We start from the raw sequence: 20,359 nt of genomic DNA on the forward strand, positions 1-20,359 counted from the left end.
ACCAAGATGGCAGTTGTGAGGACAGAGAAAACTTCTCTAATTCAATTACTCTTTTAGAGGCAGAACAGATCCGATTTCACAACACACAGTAAATGGAGAGTCAGACGAAGGAACTGGGATGCCTGCTGGATTTTTGGTCATGGGACTGGGTGTCCTTAAAGGAGGAACACAGAAGGAGTGAGACTGAATTAAAGATGATGAATTCCGTTTTTATTGTTGAATTTGGGGTTCCTGTGACTCACTCAGTGGAGAATTTTTATTCTTATATTTATCCTGTCTTATGGAACTCAGCTACATTATATGAAGTGGGGCAAGGGGAAGGAAAGATTATATAGTGAAGGCAAACAGTGATGGAAAAAGAGGGCAATTGAAAAACAAAACACTAAACCAGAAATGGAAGAGAGACACTTCTTGGTGAAATATAATTACATAATCATAATAAGTGCTGTTATTAGTTTTCTAAATTTACAAGATCAAAGAAACAAGCAGCATCTGAATTGACCGTTTGCAAAGCTTCACTGCTGGCAGTGTACATACGAGAAGTCAGTGAATACACAGGTTCTCCAAGGACCTTTGGTGGGGGGTGGATTTTACACAGGATCATAGAAAGTGATGCCAGGCTGTTTACCAAGCATAGGATTGCTTGTCTGGACATGACTGGCCTTAGTGTCTACATTCACATCTTTAGGACACAGTGTACATGCAAAGTCATCCTTAAACACATTTCGGGTTGCATATTCTAAGACTTCTTGCCTGGAGTTCTTAAGCAAAGCAAGGTACAGGCTGTGAAAGACCATGGTTATTTGTCACAAAACTCTTCCTTGGTCTATTTTTTGCTCAACAACCAACTTATGAACAGAATGCAGATAATATCAGTCTTGGGCTCGATGACCATTTTCTTCCATATAATATGTAGTATTATATGTCCTAGGTAACTGTTATCAATCTTAACAAAGTAAAAATTAAAGTACAAATAGAGGCTGCAATAGGGAAGTGCTGAAAGGAATTGAGAGGTACAAATATCCATATTTTATAAACTAGAGAATAAAAATTACTGTTTATAGTTGGCAGAACAAAGTGTAAGGCATGAGAATATTATTAATGTTACAAATGTAAGAATTTAGTAAAAAAAAAATACAACTGTGTTGGAGTGAAGGAAGATTGCTCAGTTATAAGTGGGCTAAGTCCTCATCTATCTTAACAAGAGGCTAATAGAAAATATCTAAAAACCGACAATCAAGAGAGTTCATTTTATTCACATTATTTGCAGAAATGCAGGTAATCTCCAGGGGAAAGAACTGTGAGTGGTAGTGATGGGGCAGTGAGCTATTTTTTTTGTTTAAGTCCTCTGATTTGTCAACCATAGGTGAGTGTTACCTTGCCAAAAGTTTAAAAATTTAAAGATATATAGAAAGGATGTCTGCTATGTCACCTGAAAGATTAAAAATGACTCCCAGTTTGGCACAGTGTTTGACTACAGCCATAACCATGGCATTAATATGTGTGAACAAAGAATGTGTCAATCAGAAAAAAAATACATGTTGAATGTGCACATGTGCATGTAACGACGTAAAGAGAAAAGGAAGCCTCTACCAACAGACACAGGGAAGAGTGATTTGACTTAAATTAACTGCAAAACTTTGCTTAAGATCACATGCTCTGTTATGGTCTGAATGTTTGTATCCCCCCCAAAATTCATATGTTAAAATCCTAACCCCCAAATTGATGGTGCCAGGAGATGAGGCCTTAGGGAGGTGATCAGGTCATGAGGGCAGAGCCCCCATAAATGGAATTAGTGCCCTTATCAAAAAAGCCTGAGAAAGCTTCCTTGCCCCTTCCACCATGTTACGTTACAGTGAGAAGCCAGCCCTCTCACTGTGGGCCTCACCAGAGACCAAATCTGCCAGCGCCATGGTATTGGACCTCCCAACCTCCAGAACTGTTAGAAATAAATTGTTGTCTACAAGCCACCGAGTCTGTGGTGTTCGGCATAGCAGCCAAACAAACTCAACACGCTCCATGTTATCATTCCACACTCAGCAAGCAACCTTGTGTTTATAATCAGACTTGTCACTGCAGCTAGCCTGTAGGGAGAGAAACCTCGTCACACCATCACAAGTATTCCAGTCTGTGTAGTTTTATTTTACTCTAAATTAATACTTTGGCATTCAGAATTATACTTAAGTCTCTGGAGAGCCCAGTTATTCTATGTGAACGTCTTTTAGTCTGTTAAACTCTGTGAGACTAACAGAAACCATGGCCTGGGAGACTAAGAATAAGGTTTTGGACAGCATTTAACTCATCATGGACCTCCTGCTAGACAACCACTGGGCGTCTTCTGGGAATTCCTGGGCTTTGCAACACCTGTCTTTCTGCCTTCCATGGTTTGACTAGGCCTCCCTTTGGTTAGATCAGTACACATCTTTGCTTTCCTCCAACTTCCTTGATGTCTATAAGGCTGCGAGTCATTCATTTTGGAATAATCCACACAGAATTAGTGCTCTAAGAAACAGGCAACAGTTCTTGGGTCACAATCTCAGTCCTTTGCATTTGCTCTTAAAGTTTGAGAAAAAGCTGAAGAGGAAAACATAACCAGACACAAAATCAAGTGTGGCATATCTGAGACTGGAGAAAGCGGGCCCCTCCAGGACAAACCTTTTACTCAGAAGGTCCTGTAATCAGAGGCAGATTTGCTGTGAAGCTAATGAAGCTTAACTTCAAGGCAGCTCACTTAGAGGAGGCCTAGGGGATTCCTTTGCAATGTGTTCATTTCTCTAAAACTTTCAAAAGTGAGAGACTTTAATACAACCGGTTAGGCTGCTGTCTCTTTCCTCTCGACTTCCTCTCCATCACAAATCCCCTGGAGTGAGTTGGCAATGGAGGAGCCACAGGCATCTTAGAATCTGGCTAAGGGAACGTTGAGGTGGGGATATACTTACTTGGGTTTAATATGTTTACATTTCACAGTTTTTTCCACATATAGTTCAACTGTTGTTGATTCACCAGGCATCACCGAAATGAATGTATATATCCAAAGGTCATATCGTGATATGAACAGGCCCTATGATTCCCAGCACAGGACGTCTGTAAGTAGGGAAGAAGAAATAAGGTTTGAAATGTACGGAGCCAGAAGAGTATGGGGAAAATTCTTCTAATTATCAGACATGTAACTGTAAGGGGAGTTCTCATTGATACCAATCAAACTGGAAGCTCTATTCCTTCAGGAATATTCTCAAGAATGCAGCATACATCAGAGCAGCAATACAAATAGTAAGTATAGCTTATTGTAATATCTCATGTTGAATGCATCCCAGCTCTCAGTTATGAAAAACAAACTTTAATCAGCTACGGTAGAAAAACAGCTTAGTTATCTTCTGTAGTTGTTAGAGTGAATATTACAAAATCATTTGTCAGAGAACAAGATAATGAAAGAGCATTCAACTAAATATATGGGGAACAGTACTGTGGGATTTGTGAGGCAGTTCATTAATAAATGTATTAGAGTAAGTTCGCTTCTAGATTTTTAAACATTCAGAGACTATGTAAGTTTTAAAATTTTTGTGGGTTTTTTCCTTATCCTATATAAATGTTCACATTCGTATCTAACTTTGTGGTTTAAACTTTTTATTCCTTCTTTAAAGAGGCCCTCCCCCCCGCCCCAAATTGTATAATCTTCAGGCAAGACAAAGCTGAGCTCCAACGTTTCATGTAATATCAAACTTAAAGTAGTCTCTTAAAATACAAAGTAAAAGATAAAGGGTACTCTGTGCACAAGTTATTACCAGCCCTTACATGGCATGTGCACAGAGAAGGTTGTTTCCAGGGAATAAAAAAAATGTAGAAATATTCAGTTTAAATGTCTTGACAAATTATACCAACACAAGTTTCAATCAGTTGCACCTCATTTTCCCTAACTTCCTCTTCTAGGTGATCTTTTCAAAGACAGTTTGTTTATTAAAGGAAAGATGCCAAGAAAAAGGCTCTATTTGGATGTTCTCTAAAATTCCAGACACTTTTACAACGTAAAAAGTACCTTGTAAAAAAAAACTTAAGGCATGTAGCTCATTTGAAGGTTGTCAGTGGTATTACAACAAAAGAAGTCCCACTTAGGAACAAGTGAGGTAGCTGTCCTAAATGATTTCCAAAATCATAAAAAATGAACGCGACCATCAAAGTAGAAATGGATAATAAGTTGCACCCCAATTCTGCATTTATGAAAATCAGGAAAGCACAAACTGAGATAGCTAATAATGTTTATTCTCTCCAGGTAGAAGCCCAAATTATACAATAAAATTTAACAGCAAATATAAACATCAGGACTATAATATTAAAATGTAACAATCTTTGGCATGTCTCTGTGAAGGGCTTATCATCCAAATACAATGCAAAGAGAAAGCATAGAGGCTCCTACTGGAACAAAAAGAAAGAAGGGAGAAAAGAAAGCTAGTTCAGTCATAAGCAGAAAAGTAGGAAGTGATGGAGAGACAGGAGGCATGACGTAGTGAAAGAAGGAAGGAGGGCAGCTTAATGGAGGACCCGTGGGTGCCCAGCCATGAATTAAGTGTTTTATATCCTTGCACATCACTTAACAGTCACAAACCCTGAGTGGTAATTATCATAATAACCATTTTACAGAATAAAACATTTAAGCAAAGAGAATAAAATCACTGTCTGAGGACACATAGCTGTAAGAGATGAAGCCTGAGTTCACAACCAGATCTGTCTGACGCAAGCCCACACTCTTTTCATTCTCAAGGTCCAGATGTCATGGATGGCACTGGAAGCATAACTTCTATTTGCACATTGTTGGTTGGCTAGACTTGGTAACAACAACAAATATACTACTGCTAACGCAGCACATATATTTAGTGCTTACTCTGTGTGAGACAGAATTCTAAGCACCTGACATATATTGCTTTATTTAACCCTAAACAACTGTGTATGGAAAGTACAATACTATTAATTCCATCTGACCAAAGGGGACATTTGTAGCATGGATTTCTGCTCCCTAGGCTTCTTCTTTACCTTACCCCCACTGGATGATCTGAACTAAATGATATTAAGGGTGCCAATGAGATTCTCTATCTGTTGTGGCAACGATGGAGGTGAGGGAGGAGATTAAAACAGATCAGAAGAAGGAAGATAAATCTCCAAGAGCCATAGAGACCCTCTTTTTATATTTTCTTCTCTTTAGCATTGTAAAAGCAGTATTGATTGTAATATAGATGCAAACTCTTCGAAGTGATTAAAGAGTACATTTCCTGCCACACCCACTGTAACGCCACTTGCAAGCAGTTAGATCGACGCACATAAACATACATACTGAACTAGAGCTCATGCACTTAAGTTGGCTTCATGATACATGGTGCTATTTTATAAATAGTAGTCCATATTGTGTATGTACCATAGTTCATTTAAGCAGAACTAAAAGGGTTTAAATCTATTCAAGATTCCTGTATCAACAAAAGAAATTTCCCCTATGTTTCTGTAGAAACATATCACAGGGTTCTTCTAGTTCCATCACCCTTCCCTACTCTTAGTAGATGCTCAGAGCTGTACCGTGTCAGCAGATCTCTTAACGGACCTCTACAAAACTGACTCACCAGATTAGCCAACACTGTTTCCCCAGTGAAATATAGCCGATGATGACTGCAGTTCACTAAGTGCTCAAAGCTGCCCAACTGCTTTCTATTGGGTCTCTTCTGCTTCCACCAGTTTCCGAGAGTCAGTTGTGTTTCTACCCAGATAAGTGTGTGCCAGTTTTACATGTTATTCTAATTATATTCTAATTATAAATTAAAGAAATATGAGTACAAATATAGCTGTTTATATGAAAGTGAAATTACATTTTTTTTAACTTAATAAAGGTGAGTCGCTAAAATAAAAGTGCTATGAAATTAGATACAAAAGAAAACTATAAAAATTGGTGGGAAATTTACAAAGCTCTACCAGGATTGTGCACTCAGATTGCTTTGCACATGCCTTTAAATTTTTATTTTAGTACTGGAAATACATCTACAGACTAAGGAAAAATATTGTCCTTAAAAGGACAAAGTTGATTTCTTCCCTAGTCACAGTAAAGAGCTAAAGAGGTGTGGGAATATTTGCCTACTCTACAAGGAATGCTTAAAAGGTTAACCTTATTTTAGAATATATATAACTGACACAATTTTAAAAGAGAAAGCATCACATTAGTTAATATGCACCTTATCTCCTTACCTACCTGCCAAAACATGTGAAAGGAAGTAAGTATTTAGGAAATATTATCCTTTTACTGAGTATATCTTGAAGAGTAATGAGAAAGAAATGATAGATTTTAAGCTTTAATTGAAAAAACGGAGAAACAATTAGAAAAATAAATAAATATAAATAAATGTTCAATGCAAAGATGTAAAATATATGCTGTCAAAATGTCAGTGATGCAATTTATGTGAAATGTCTTTAAAAATGTAAAGCAACATAGAAGTATAATGTATGTAGATGAGAAATGAATTCTTTTTCAGAATTGAAATAACAAGAAAGTTTCTGTGATCTTTGTTAGAAAAGGCTACATGCATACAAAGAAATAACAGTCTTTCCAGGGAAAAACAAATGGTTTAAGAAGGTAGAATTAATAGTATAAGGGATGTTTACATCTATTTTTTAAAATTATTTATTTATTTGTGCCGGATCTTAGTTGCCACATGCTAGATCTTTAGTTGTGTTGCAGCCCCTTGCATTGGGAACATGCAGTCTTAACACTGGACCACCAGGGAAGTCCCTACATCTATTTTTCTTTTATTGGAGTATAGTTGCTTTACAATATTGTGTTAGTTTATACTGTACCGCAAAGTGAATCAGCTATATGTATTAGACAATATAGAAACAGAATAGATTACCATGTGCAAGTGTAGTTTATCCAGGAGATGTAGAGTTAGTTTAATTTTTAAAAATCAATGTAATTCTACCATATGACCCAGGAATCCCACTCCTGGGCATATACCCGGAGAAAAGTATAAATCGAAAAGATACGTGCACCCCAGTGCTCATTGCACTATTTACAATAGCCAGGACATGGAAGCAACCTAAATGTCCATCAACAGAAGGATGGATAAAAGAGATGTGGTACATGTATACAACGGAATATGACTCAGTCATAAAAAAGAACAAAATAATGCCATTTGCCGCAACTTGGATGGACCTAGAGATTGTGATACTGAGTGAAGTAAGTCAGACACAGAAAGACAAATATCATATGATATCGCTTATATGTGGAATCTAAAAAAAGGGGTACAAATGAACTTATTTACAAGAACAGAAGTAGAGTCACTGATGTAGAAAACAAATTTATGGTTACCAGGGGATGGGTGGAGGGAGGGATAAATTGGGAAACTGGGATTGATTTATATACACTACTATATATGGTAGTGAAACTAATAGGTTACTAATAATAACCTGCTGTATAGCACAGGGAACTCTACTCAATACTGTGTAATGGCCTATATAGGAAAATAATTTTTTTTAAAAAGAGTGGATTTATGTATATGTATAACTCAGTCACTTTGCTGTTCACCTGGAACTAACACAACATTGTAAATCAACTATACTCCAATAAAATTTTTTTTAAATCAAGAAAAGATGAAATAAAGCAAAGTGCCTATAATGTTTCCTCAATAAATTCCATTCTTTCTGCTCCAAAAAAAAAAATTAGGTAGAATTTTTCTAATAGCCATTCCAAGCTTTATAAATCTTAGGAAAAACTTAAACACATACATCCATCTGTCCTAAATCAATCCTACTAATAACATAGCGAATAAAACAATAAGTAGCAATCCTGAATCTTAATATAAATTGTTATTTAAAATATTTAGAAAACATTTACAAATTTCATAATAATCAACACTTAATCATTTGCTTATTAGAGAGAGACCCCTAAGTATAGAATATAAATTAAATAAGTTTACAACCCAGTACCAGACCAGCTCTTGTTGCATAGAACAGAAGCTATTCTTTTAATTGTAATTTTATAAAATACTGACTTTAACAACCCCTCCATATATTCATCAACATTCTGATCCTTAACGGAGACAAAACAGGTGAGCAAATAAATTTAGTTTTTAACAAGGCATGTTGTCTGGACAGGTAATAAATCATTTGCGAATACAAAATTTCATTAAAAATGGATCTGGGCTTAGATAAATATGCCCAATAACATTGGCTTTTCTAGCCAACCCAGTAAGACAAAGATAAGTTATCTGATGTATCAAGGTACAAATACTGGAAAGGAAGAAACAATGTTATTATTTGTAGGAAATCCTGCTGGAAGAACTGATTAATGCAACATGTCGGGCTACAATTTGACAATATGGGGAAAAAACTTACCTTTGATGCAATCATTTTAGCACAAGAAATTTACTTAAAGTAGATAACTAGAGAAGTGAGCAAATATTTGTGTGAAAGATGTTTATCATAGCTTTATTTCTTTGGTTAAGAAAAAAATAGAAACACCCTTTATGGCCCAAACCATAGAATTGGTGAATAATACCTATAAAATGAGATGAGAGATATATTATAATCAGTTATGTGGACTTAATTCATCTGAATACAAATCGGCTGGAAAAAGTCATTGGCAATGGGTGTTGAGCACCTTCTGGTACATCCTTTCTCAGTGAGCTCAGTTACAAGTCCAACCTCCTCTGCCCTGAGGCTGTTTGGGAATCTAGACACACGGGCAGTAAAGTAGGTCAAGGCGACCACAGCATGAGACTGCTCAGGTGGGGCTTGTTTATTGCCTACTACAAAAGATGCTGAGCCCTTAGCCCCAGGTTCCTGAGATAAGTTGCAAATTATTGCGCATAGAGCTCTTATCCAAGCCATTGAGTTATCATGCTAATGCTCCTGCTGTTTGCTGTGCCGTGAGTAATGAACTGTCTTTTCAGACTCACTGAGAATCTTAGTCTACCTTCGGTGCCTCTGTTATGAGGGTTGAGGTTTTTCCTTAACCGACTCCTTGCTTCTTCATCTGCCAATTCTGTGTCACTCCACTTCTTTGTGTTCTGCTTTCTGTTCCTCAAACATAGGGCAATAATAATGCATATTTTCTAGACATATTTGAAGATTAAGTGAGATAATACATGTAAAGCACTTAGAACAGTGCCTGGCACATTAAAGTGTCCAAAAAGTATTTAGCAATCATTATCATTATTATCAACATCATCCCCATTATCATTAGAATGACACAATATATTTAGTAAATACCAGAAGCTGTGTTATATTTGCTAAATAAAACAGATAAAACTCTGTGCACAAATGGGGAAATGTAAACAATTGTTGAATCTGAATAAAGAGTATACTGAAGTTCTTTGTATTAATCTAGCAAATTACATGTAAGTTTAAAATTAAATCAACATAAAGTTACCTAAAAGTCCAGTGAGTACAATCAATACCAGTATGAATTTATCTATATACAATGCATTTATATATGTGTGTGTGTAACACACAGACATCCTATGCACACTTATAAACACACATAGAAAAAATAAAATGTCTCATTGATCAAAAGCAATTACCCTCCCCGATGTGATCTGGTACAACTTTCTTTTTTTGCATTATCTCATTATTTTCCAAATTTCTAAATAGACGTAAATCGTGCTTAAAATAGAAAAAAAGAGCATCTTATCGAAAAAGGAAATTAACAACTCTTTTTATGGGAAGTTTTGCACAAATAAAGGCTTCAAAATACAACTCAGCCCCTATGTCTTTATATCAATATTTAAATGAGGTATTTCAAATAATGTTCATTATTTGAGTAAGTTGGGAAATTAGGCATTCAGAAACTCATGAAGTTAACGACTGAATAAATATATTACTGTGCATGAAGTTTTGGGTTCCAACTCAGTTTGGACTCCCAGAAAGTTTACCACACCCCCCAGCCTTAAATAACCATGGAAGTGAAGGAGCTGGTGCCTTTGAACCAACCGCCAGACTTTACTTGATCAGATGAACACATGTTCAAGTTACATAGGGCAATTCTAATTATAAATTAATACACTGATCAGAGGAAAAGATCTGGCACTGAGTGGGAAGATAAGAATACGTGAAATTCCAGTACTGCCTGCTCAAAACAAAGGAGAATGAAAGAATCATCAGGAGTGAAGAAAAAAGAGTAAAGCCTGAGTTGGCATAATCTCAACAATCGAATTTAGGTTCCAAAGGAGTCTGTTGCCTGGTTCGGTTTCCTGACCCACAGCACAGATCTCAAAGGGCTCCCTGGAGTGAGGAGAAAAATCTCTTTCAGGAAAACTTTGCCAAAAATTTGTTTTCTTCAAATGAGAAGGCTAATAAAGGTGACTGTCATTCTCCCAAGTAATGCAGAAAGTGCCAATATTCACACGTTTCTGCTGAAAAATTCATATTATTCAAGAAACAATAAAAGTACACTCTAACATATGAATATATTTGACATTTTTAACCATTGGACTTTTTTCCATATTCATCTGTTCTATCTACTCTTGGATATAGCAACTGAATAAATGTTTAACAGAACTTCAGAGAGCGGACTTGTTCCTAAATAAAAAAGGTTTTAATTATAAAAGTAATTCTGATAAGCAAGAAAAAGCTTCCTACGTAGAGTGACAGATGAAAAAGTAAGCACTACTTTAATTCCAAATGTCCCAAAGAGAATGCAGTATTGGGTCATAGCAAGAGAGATATATCACTAGAGATGCTTTCACTACAAATGATGAAATATCAAGAGAAAAAAATGCTGCCCCAAGAATTCCTCATCTCTCATAACAATAAATGCCCAAGGAGGTGGCTCCAATGTTGGCTACTTCAGTATCTCAGTGTAGAGAGAACTCTACATGGACCCACATTAATTGCTACTTTCCCAAGCAACACAACCCCAGACAACATCCAGAGGCTGGGAGGATCGACTTACAGTCTTGGGTTCCTTTACCAGAGGCCCCCAATACACATCCCATGACATCTCACTGACTGAGGTTTTATCTCATTTCCACACCTAATCCAATCACTGCAAAGGGGGAAGGAATTACTGTGATTGGCTTAGACATTCAACCCCTGGGGTGCCCAATAATGAGAAAAAATGGAGATTCTGCTGACAAAGAATACTTGTGGGAGAGGCACAGGAGAGTTCCGGACAGTGTAAGACAAAAGCCAGATTCTTTACCATAATATATGATGTCAGCCCATCTTTTTAGCCCTTCAACCCCGTTCCTCTGCAACCCTATTACTCTTCCGCTGCAGCTTTACCTGCTGTTTCCTGAACAGGCCAAACATATTCATCTCATCTTGAAAATTTGCTCCCATCCTTATATGGCATGTCTCCTCACTTTCTTCCAATTATAATTATTTTTCTCTCCCAAAGCCTAGTTCAAAAGCAACCTCATCTTATCTCCCATAGAAGAATGCACACCTCCTTTCTCTAGCCTTCTGTAGTTTGGAACTTCTCTATCTGGTACCTTGCCTTTCTGCTTTGCATCAGTCTAACCTCACTGACTCCACTGGAATAAAAGCCTCTTCAAAACAGAAATGGTGTCATCTTCATCTTTTACATGTGACTCTGGTGCTTTCAATGTAAAAGTGATTTAATAAGCACCTGTAGAATTCGTCTAAAATGTCGTCTCTTTTAGAAACGCTCAGTAAAATTCCTCAACAGGGCCCTGACTGTCATTCTCAATTTCTTTTAAGAATCTAGGAGATAGGTCACCTTGAAACTAATTTCAGAGTAAATTCAAACTAGATTGTTAAGATTTAATGGCATCTTTTGGTTGTCTATTTTTAGAGAAATACATTTACATTTTTAAAACTTCTAGAGGATTTACAGTATTACTCTACCCCACATGAATCTTCGGGATATTTCTGCTAAGAAGCACAAAAAGAGATCTTAAACAACTCATTAGATCCTGCTCTGACTCTGCCCTTTTCCATTTATCAAGTCTTATTTTTTGTCTTCTTTGTGTTTATTCTAACAATCTCTCCCCTCATTTAATAATACAACTTCCAAAATAAGGATGAATTAAATCAAATATTGCAAATTCAAAGAGATAATATAGAACAAACATTTACATCTCTCCAATCAAATGAGAATCTTATTTTAAAAGATATCTGGAAAGGAGACACCATAATCACCTTGGTAAGTCATGTTTAATATTTCCTAATCAGGTAACTTTTCTTTTGATCTGGTCTAAATCTTTTGTGCTGCATCCTGAACCCCCCTCAAACTTACTCTGTTTGTAATAGAGAGAATACTAGACTCTTTGTATCTATGTTAACCATGACTAAGGATTGTTTGGGTTTTTGTCTTGTTTGGTCACCCAGCATCTAAATATTCTGGCTTGCCTGTGGAATTCTCAAACGTAAGAATCTTAACGGAAGTAGAGTGTATCTATCTTTCCCCACAGAAGCAAAAAAAGTCAGATCCTCTTAACCTTAAACCCCTTCCAGATAGCATATAGGCTTGTAACGTAGACTGGAACAGTGATTCAGCCACTAGTGATACAGGAGAGATTCCATCCTTGAATGGCAGCAGTGGCACTGGGGCCATCGCTGTCACCAGTGTCATGGGAGGTCTTGTAAGCTCTGGTGTCCAGTGTTCAGAAGTACCAGCAGCAGGGTGCTGTGTCATAAGACTGGCCCTGGTGGCCTGGCCTCTTCTTCATTCCTGCCTGTTTCCCAAGACTGTGTCTCCAGTATTCTCAGAAATTCTGTGAGTTTCCGAATCTCCATTCAAACTTCTCTTATGCGTCGGTCTCTGTTACTTGCAGATAAGAACCACAGCCTGTATTTTATGTAACACTGCAAATGTCAATGCTCATATTTCTCTGGTACTTAGTCTCAAATTACTTTTTCTTTTTTTAATTTATTTATTTTTGGCTGTGTTGGGTCTTTGTTGCTGTGTGCGGGCTTTCTCTAGTTGCGGCGAGTGGGGGCTACTCTTTGCTGTGGTGCACGGGCTTCACATTGCGGTGGCTTCTCTTGTTGTGCAACACAGGCTCTAGGTGCACAGGCTTCAGTAGTTGTGGCGTGCGGGCTCAGTAGTTGTGGTGCACGGGCTTAGTTGCTCCGTGGCATGTGGGATCTTCCCAGATCAGGGCTTGAACCTGCGCAGGCAGATTCTTAACCACTGCACCACCAGGGAAGTCCTCAAATTACTTCTAAATCATTATTTTATTTGTATGTGAAAATTCAAAACATTAGTGCTTTTGTTCTGCATTTTGGTCATCTTTTTATTTCTGATTTATGAGTTTAAGGAAAAAGTTGAGGATGAACTTTGTGTAACTCTTTTCTACATTCCTTTAAAGTCTGAAATTCAGAAATGGATATAGAACTTGTGTGAAGTTCTGTGAATGCTACTGATATGGTAAAGTTGCCACTGACCTTTAAACATTCCATAGAAAGCAAGCAGGTACATGTTATCCATGCGTGAAAGACCAATTGGTTTTCTCTTGACCAACTTTTCAACAAGGATGGCTTTACACTTCCTGAATAATAATAAATCTCAAAAATGGGCAAGACACATTATTTTGTTCTAAATATTCTATTAATACCTACATCTCTGTGTGCAGGAGTTTATGTTTTTGCATACCGCATGGACAATGTGAAGTCTTTACTTTTTTTTTTTTTTTTTTTTTTGCGGTATGCGGGCCTCTCCCTGTTGTGGCCTCTCCCATCGCAGAGCACAGGCTCCGGACGCGCAGGCTCAACGGCCATGGCTCACGGGCCCAGCCGCTCCGCGGCATGCGGGATTCTCCCGGACCAGGGCACGAACCCGCGTCCCCTGCATCGGCAGGCGGACTCTCAACCACTGCGCCACCAGGGAAGCCCCAGTCTTTACTTTTTGACCTTCTGACTGAAGCACCTCAAAGAGCAACAAATATCCAAGAAAATCAGTCTGTTTTGAATTCAGTGGAACCCTGGAACTTTAAAAGAGCCCAGCTGCTGCTCTCAGAATAAGAGCCTTTCTGAAATGGTCAGAAATAAGAATTTTGATACATCACAATTATATGCAAATGAACATTTCATTGGTCCTATCAAAATTATATGAGAAAACAAACTCATAAATTCTGATGATAAAAAGACAGATAATTGTCCACCTGGGCTACCTCTCATGTCCGGGTGGCTCTCTCAGTGGTCATGCTGTCGCTTCTCCTCTTGCCTCCCCCATCACACCCCACCCCATCTCACCCATCTCCCCTTCGTCGCCTGCTCTGTGGCTTGAGAGACTAATTTCAGATGGCATCTCCTGGGCCCTCTTGCTGGCCAGCTTCATTCAGGCCAAGGGAAATGATAAGCAAGTCAGAAGGCCAGAGGGGAGAGAGGCTGTGGTACTCTGCCCTGTTGTTCTCTGCTCTAGAAGCCAATCTCTTAAAATATCCACTTTCCTCCATGACTACAGCTCCCACTGGGTCTCCTCTCCTCCATAGTTCTAGCTTTCATTGGACTCCAATAACTCCACTTTCCTTCCGTGTCCTGTTGGCACTAAGGGTGAGGCAGACGTTTCCTTTTGCTCTCTGTGGGCACCTCACCAGCCCCTGCTCATTCTCTTGACTGTGACCCACACCTGGGTGGGTAGTCCCTTAATTAAGTCTGTCCACTTGAACCACCCGGGGTATATTCTATCAAAATCCTAACAGCTTACAGGATGTAACAGCTTACGTGACGTATTTAACATAAACCAAGGCCTTTTTTTATCATCCTTTCAGCCCAAGAACGTGTCTGGTTAGCATCCTGCATCCATTCTTTAGAGAAGGACTCATGGATGCAAAGCTCAGGAAGGCATGATAAACTCAGAATGCTAATTTATTAAAATATAATAATAAATATTGTCAGGAGGGTTGGAAGCCTGCGTCTTCCTGCCAGTTTGCCTTTTTACTGTAGCATTTGCATGAAAACCCAACAGATAGTCAAAATATTCAAAACTGGACTTGGTTAGTCTAGATCCAGACTGAGGGTAGTTAATTATATTACTCAAATATTTTATGATCTTGAACTAACACAGCCTGGGGCCTCTTCCATTGCCTGTATGATGTCTCCTGAGACACAAATGGCCAGGAGAGCAGGTTCTCTGAAGAGTGCCTCAGGCTGCACTGCTAACGTTTATCACCCTGATCCTTTCACTGAGTTTTTAAGGCAACAATGTGTCCCCCACCTCACCCAAACTCTTTCCACATCCACAGTTCTGATAGGTACATTTCTTCTTTAGAATTTTTTTCATTTATATAGTCAAATCATATATGATTAAGGACTATTATATCTCGATAAAATGCTTTTATTCATTCATGTTTTTCATAAGTATATGCTGAGAGTCTTCTCTGTGTCTGACAGATGCTGGGTTTGGGAATATACCTTGAAGAATAAATGTACTCTCTCCCCCATTATGTAGTGGTTTCTTATTTTAACTGTCAGAAAATACACCCCTATCTTTCATTCCAAGTTCTTTGGCGACATCACACAGTATTCCCCAACTACTGAAAATACAATTTCCTACATAAAGATCAAAGAAGAATCTAACCAGATAGAAGGGCAATACCAAAGGAAACCGAGAAAAATTTGGCAGAACCATTTTGAGCATTCCAGATATTCTGAATTTAATGAACAACAAGAAGCTATATTTGCTAATAATTTTGTTAGGTAGTTAGACATTAGCAGCAAGGAGGGGACAGTGGTGAAAAAAAACAACAACAAGAAGAAATCGAGTCACACACCCAGCCATCTGGGGACCCTCCCAGACATTAGCAGCAAGGAGGTGACAGTGGCAAGAAAAACAAGAAGAAATCGAGTCACACACCAGCCGTCTGGGGACTCTCCCCTGACTCCACCCAGAGTGGGTGAAACTATGGTCGTATGGTGGGCAGCTTATCCTGGTAAAGAGGGGCACAGTAACACGAAGGGACTTCCCTGGGCTGCACATGCCCAGACTAGACAGGTGTATAATCTATAGTAAACCCAAACTCATTATACCATCATTATAATACAATCTACATACGGTTTGCTTCCCCCCGCGCCCCCCGCAGTGGCGTTTCTTAGCAATTCACGGGTGAGAGCATGCGCAGCTGTAAACTCGTTCCATACCTCGGGACTGTCAATCAAATAATGACCCCCTGTCACTCACCCCCGCCTCCCTGAAAAATGCTCCTTAAAAGCGCCCTTAAGCCTGTATAGGAGTGCTGCTTTCAATTCGCAGAAACAGCCCGCTCTCTCCCTCTCTCTCTCTCTCTCTCTCTTTCTCTCTCTCCCTCTCTGAGAGTGTACCTATGCTTAAATGAACTTTGCTTGGGACTTAAGCTTAACGTGGTAGTTTGCAATTCTTTGCTTACTATCATGGAACCAAGATTGCTGGTCCAGCCTTCCGTTGACCTCCTCGGTTGAAGCTATTCTGTTACAACGCACGTCCACCCAGTGACCATTTGACCAAATTAAGACATTATTTTTTTTAACTTATTTTTTTGAAGTATAGTTGATTTACAATGTTGCATTAATTTCTGCTGTACAGCAAAGTGATTCAGCTATACATATATATACATTCTTTTGCATATTCTATTCCATTATGGTTCATCTCAGGATATTGACTATAGTTCCCTGTGCTATACAGTAGGACCTTGTTATCCATTCTATATATAAGAGTTCCCATCTGCTAACCCCAAACTCACTCCATCTCTCCCCCACCCCCGCCCCATGGCAACCACAGGTCTGTTCTCTTATGTCTGAGTCTGTTTCTGTTTCGCAGATAAGTTCATTTGTGTAAGACATTATTTTTTAACTTGTGCTCTCCCATTTAACATGTGTATGTACTGGTTGTCATTAGAAATCAGTCCATATCAAATTGTGAACTAGTACATCCATCTTCCTCATCTCCACCTTCATCGAACCATCTACAAAGGAACCGTCCTCCTTCAGTATGCCATGCCTCGACATCCACACACACACTCAGCCAGTCCTTTTGACTATTCTCTTCAAATAGTCTTTACCAGCTTACCTGCTTCTACTTTTGCTCCTCTGTAATGCTCTTCTCACTCAGCAGGAAAGATAAAAACTTTAATATGTAAATCAGATTATGCTACTCCCTGGGTATGAACTCCAGATCTGTCATTTTCCAGCTGTGTGACCGTCAGCAGGTTCGTTTACTTTTCCGTGCCTCCGTTTCTGTTTCCTCATCTATAAAGTAGGGATATTCATCGTACTTCCCTCACAGGATTATTCTGAACATTAAGTGAGTGAATCCATGTGAAATATTTAGATAGATTCCTGACATTAGCAAGCTAGCCATTATTTTTGATTTACCAAAGTGGCTTTTCCCATATTTTCTATAACATCCTAACTGAGGCAGCTGCTAGGATATTTTATGCCTATTGCCTCCGGGAAAGAAGGACATCAAGGAAATGAGGATTTTGAAACTCTTGGCCGAGGCATTTGTTTTGAAAAAACAGAAAGACATTTTGAGTTTCAAAGCTTTCAAGGCATAAAGTCTGTACTGTAAACAGATCATTTGTTACATATGTAATGTCTCAGAGAACATTGAGAAGTGGCCCCAAGCCTGGTCCCCAACTGCTAGGCTAAGTCCAGGGAGGGAAAAACACAACTCTGGGCATATTGGGGAAATCTGAGAATAATAAGGGATCCTGTGTTCTTATCTCTGAACAGAGCCTGAGACAGTTGCAAAACCCCGGTTTTGTGAGCCCAGCGTGGTCTAGGAGTAAGGGAGGGGAAAAGGCTACCTCTAAACAGACGGGGACTAGAAGATGTCCAAAAGCTCACCTCATCCCTAGACTACCCCAAGAGAGCAACCAAATGTGTCCTGTGTCTCCAAAAAGGACACAGACTGAGCAGGGAATACTGGCATCTAAAGAGTCCCTATGGTTGAGGTGAGGGACAAAAAGAAGCAGTCAGCATGAGTCATAACCAAGGACCAGATGGAAAAGAAGGATGTTTCAACAGAGGCCAGCATGGAGAGATGGAGCTGCTCACACCAGTCTCCCTCCCAAATCCCTTGGCACATTATGAGAAACCCTCCCAGGATAACGGGGTCTCAAACATTCAGTGCAGCTGTAGAAGTTTAAAACTATCTACATTCTTAATGCCTTTCCGTTGCTCTCCAAATAAACGACAAGTTTCTTTCACCTACGAGGGCACCATGACCAGGTTCCCGCCTCCCTCTCTAATCTTGTCTCACACCATTTTTCCCCTGTCAGAACATTCTAGCCACACTAGCCTCCCTTCTCTTTTGGGAACAGGGCAAGTCCTATCCCATATTAAAGCATTTGCAGTTGGTTGTTCCCAGTGCTCTTAAAATGTCTACGTCGTTCTATGCTTCTGGTATCACTGAAAATGTCTTCTCAGAGAAGCTATTTCTGACTTAAAGTGGACTTCCCCTTGTGTTCTCCATATCATCACATTAATTTCATCCATGGTACTTAACACAACCAAAATTACCTTATTCATTTACTTACTGTTTATATACTTTTCTTTTTCTAATCTTTATGAGAGCTAGAACCTTTCTCTTTGGTTCTTTGCAATGTCCTCAGCATCTCGCCTAGAGCATCTATCCTAGCCTAGAACAGGTGCTCAATAAATATTTGATAAATGAGCAAGTGAATGCTTTCCTTCACCCAGTCACAGTGGGAAAGTTCACACTATAGTAATAGTGAACTTTAGAATACTGAATTTCTTTCCTTTTCATTTAAAAAATAGTGAATTTTTTCATTTTCATTTAAAAAGTACTTTTGAAAAGAAATTTTAAAGGACATTTTCTTTTCTTTTAATTTTTTTGTTATTGTGGTAAAAGTCACATAATGTAGGGCTTCCCTGGTGGCGCAGTGGTTGAGAATCTGCCTGCCAATGCAGGGGACACGGGTTCGAGCCCTGTTCTGGGAAGATCCCACATGCCATGGAGCAACTAGGCCCGTGAGCCACAATTACTGAGCCTGCGCGTCTGGAGCCTGTGCTCTGCAACAAGAGAGGCCGCGATAGTGAGAGGCCTGCGCACCACAATGAAGAGTGGCCCCTGCTCGCCGCAACTAGAGAAAGCCCTCGCACAGAAATGAAGACGCAACACAGCCAAAAATAAATAAATAAATAAAATTTAAAAGTCACATAATATAAAACATACTATTTTAACCATATTTAATCGTACAGTTCAGTGGCACTAACTACATTCACATTGTTGTGCAACTGTCACCATCGTCCAGCTCCCACATTTTTCACTGAAGGATATTTTCTATCGCAAATATATAAATTGCATATGCGTCCAAGGACTCCCCAAGACCATCTTCAGGTCCAACAATTCACTAGAAGTAATCGGAGAACTCAGCAAAGCCATTATATTCATGGTCAGTTTATTCCAGAAAAAAAAAAAATCCACAGATTAAAAACCATCAATGAGAAAAGGCCTTTAAGGCAGCGTCCAGGAAAGGTCAAGTGCAAGCTTCTAGTTGTCCTCTCCCAGGGGAATTACGTGGACAGTGCTCAATTTTCCCAGTAAAGCTGTGTGACAGTACACAGTAATTACTGCCAGCCAGGGAAGCTCACATGAGCATGCAGGGTTTTCACTGGGGGTTAGTCATGTAGGTGTGGCTAAAGGCCAAAGGTCAAGCTGATACCATGTGGCTCAAGGCCCCTGCCATATATCACATCCTTAGCACTGAGAGGATGGGCCATCAGCTGTGGCCCAAGGCTCCCAGATAAACAAAGACATTCTGTTTAGGTCTTTATTCCAAGAGCTTAGAGGTTACCTCCAGGAGCCTGGCAAATACCAAGCCTTTCTTTGGAATATGCAGGATTTGAAGCTCCCGTGTGTGCCAGGTTAATTCTTTACTGCATACAATAATAGATCTTTAGTCATTAAGGCAACTGGGGATACTGAGAGCTAGACAGCACAGATGAGACCCTTTTCCAAACCCCTAAAATCAAACCTAGTAAGAGAATAATAAGAAATTACTGGCTGTGTGTGTGTGTGTGTGTGTGTGTGCATGTTAGCACAGGATGTAATGATGAACGTATCATTAGAATGACCCTGAAGGAGAAAATCTGAACCTCCCTCTGAGGAATAGAATATCTTGGAATGGCTCTGAAGTTCCTGCCAGGAAGAGAATTTCCTCCACATAGAGCAAGAAGAGCTAAGATACAGCAGTCACCTATTTGAGATTTTCCCTTGAGAAGTAAATAATCCAGAGGATTCTAGAAGGCAATTGGTTAACACAAGTTCACATCTATTATTTCAATGCAGCAAGATATCTACTGAGATGGACAGAGTCCCAGGAGAGAACAAGAGTGAAGGTAGGAGGGGAGGATCAATAAAATCAATCATCTCACATAATCTTGACAGCCAGTGGGACTGCACACGTCCACATTCAATCCAAAAAGG

Source organism: Orcinus orca, chromosome 12, assembly GCF_937001465.1.
Source record: "Orcinus orca chromosome 12, mOrcOrc1.1, whole genome shotgun sequence".
NCBI classification, from domain to species: domain Eukaryota; kingdom Metazoa; phylum Chordata; class Mammalia; order Artiodactyla; family Delphinidae; genus Orcinus; species Orcinus orca.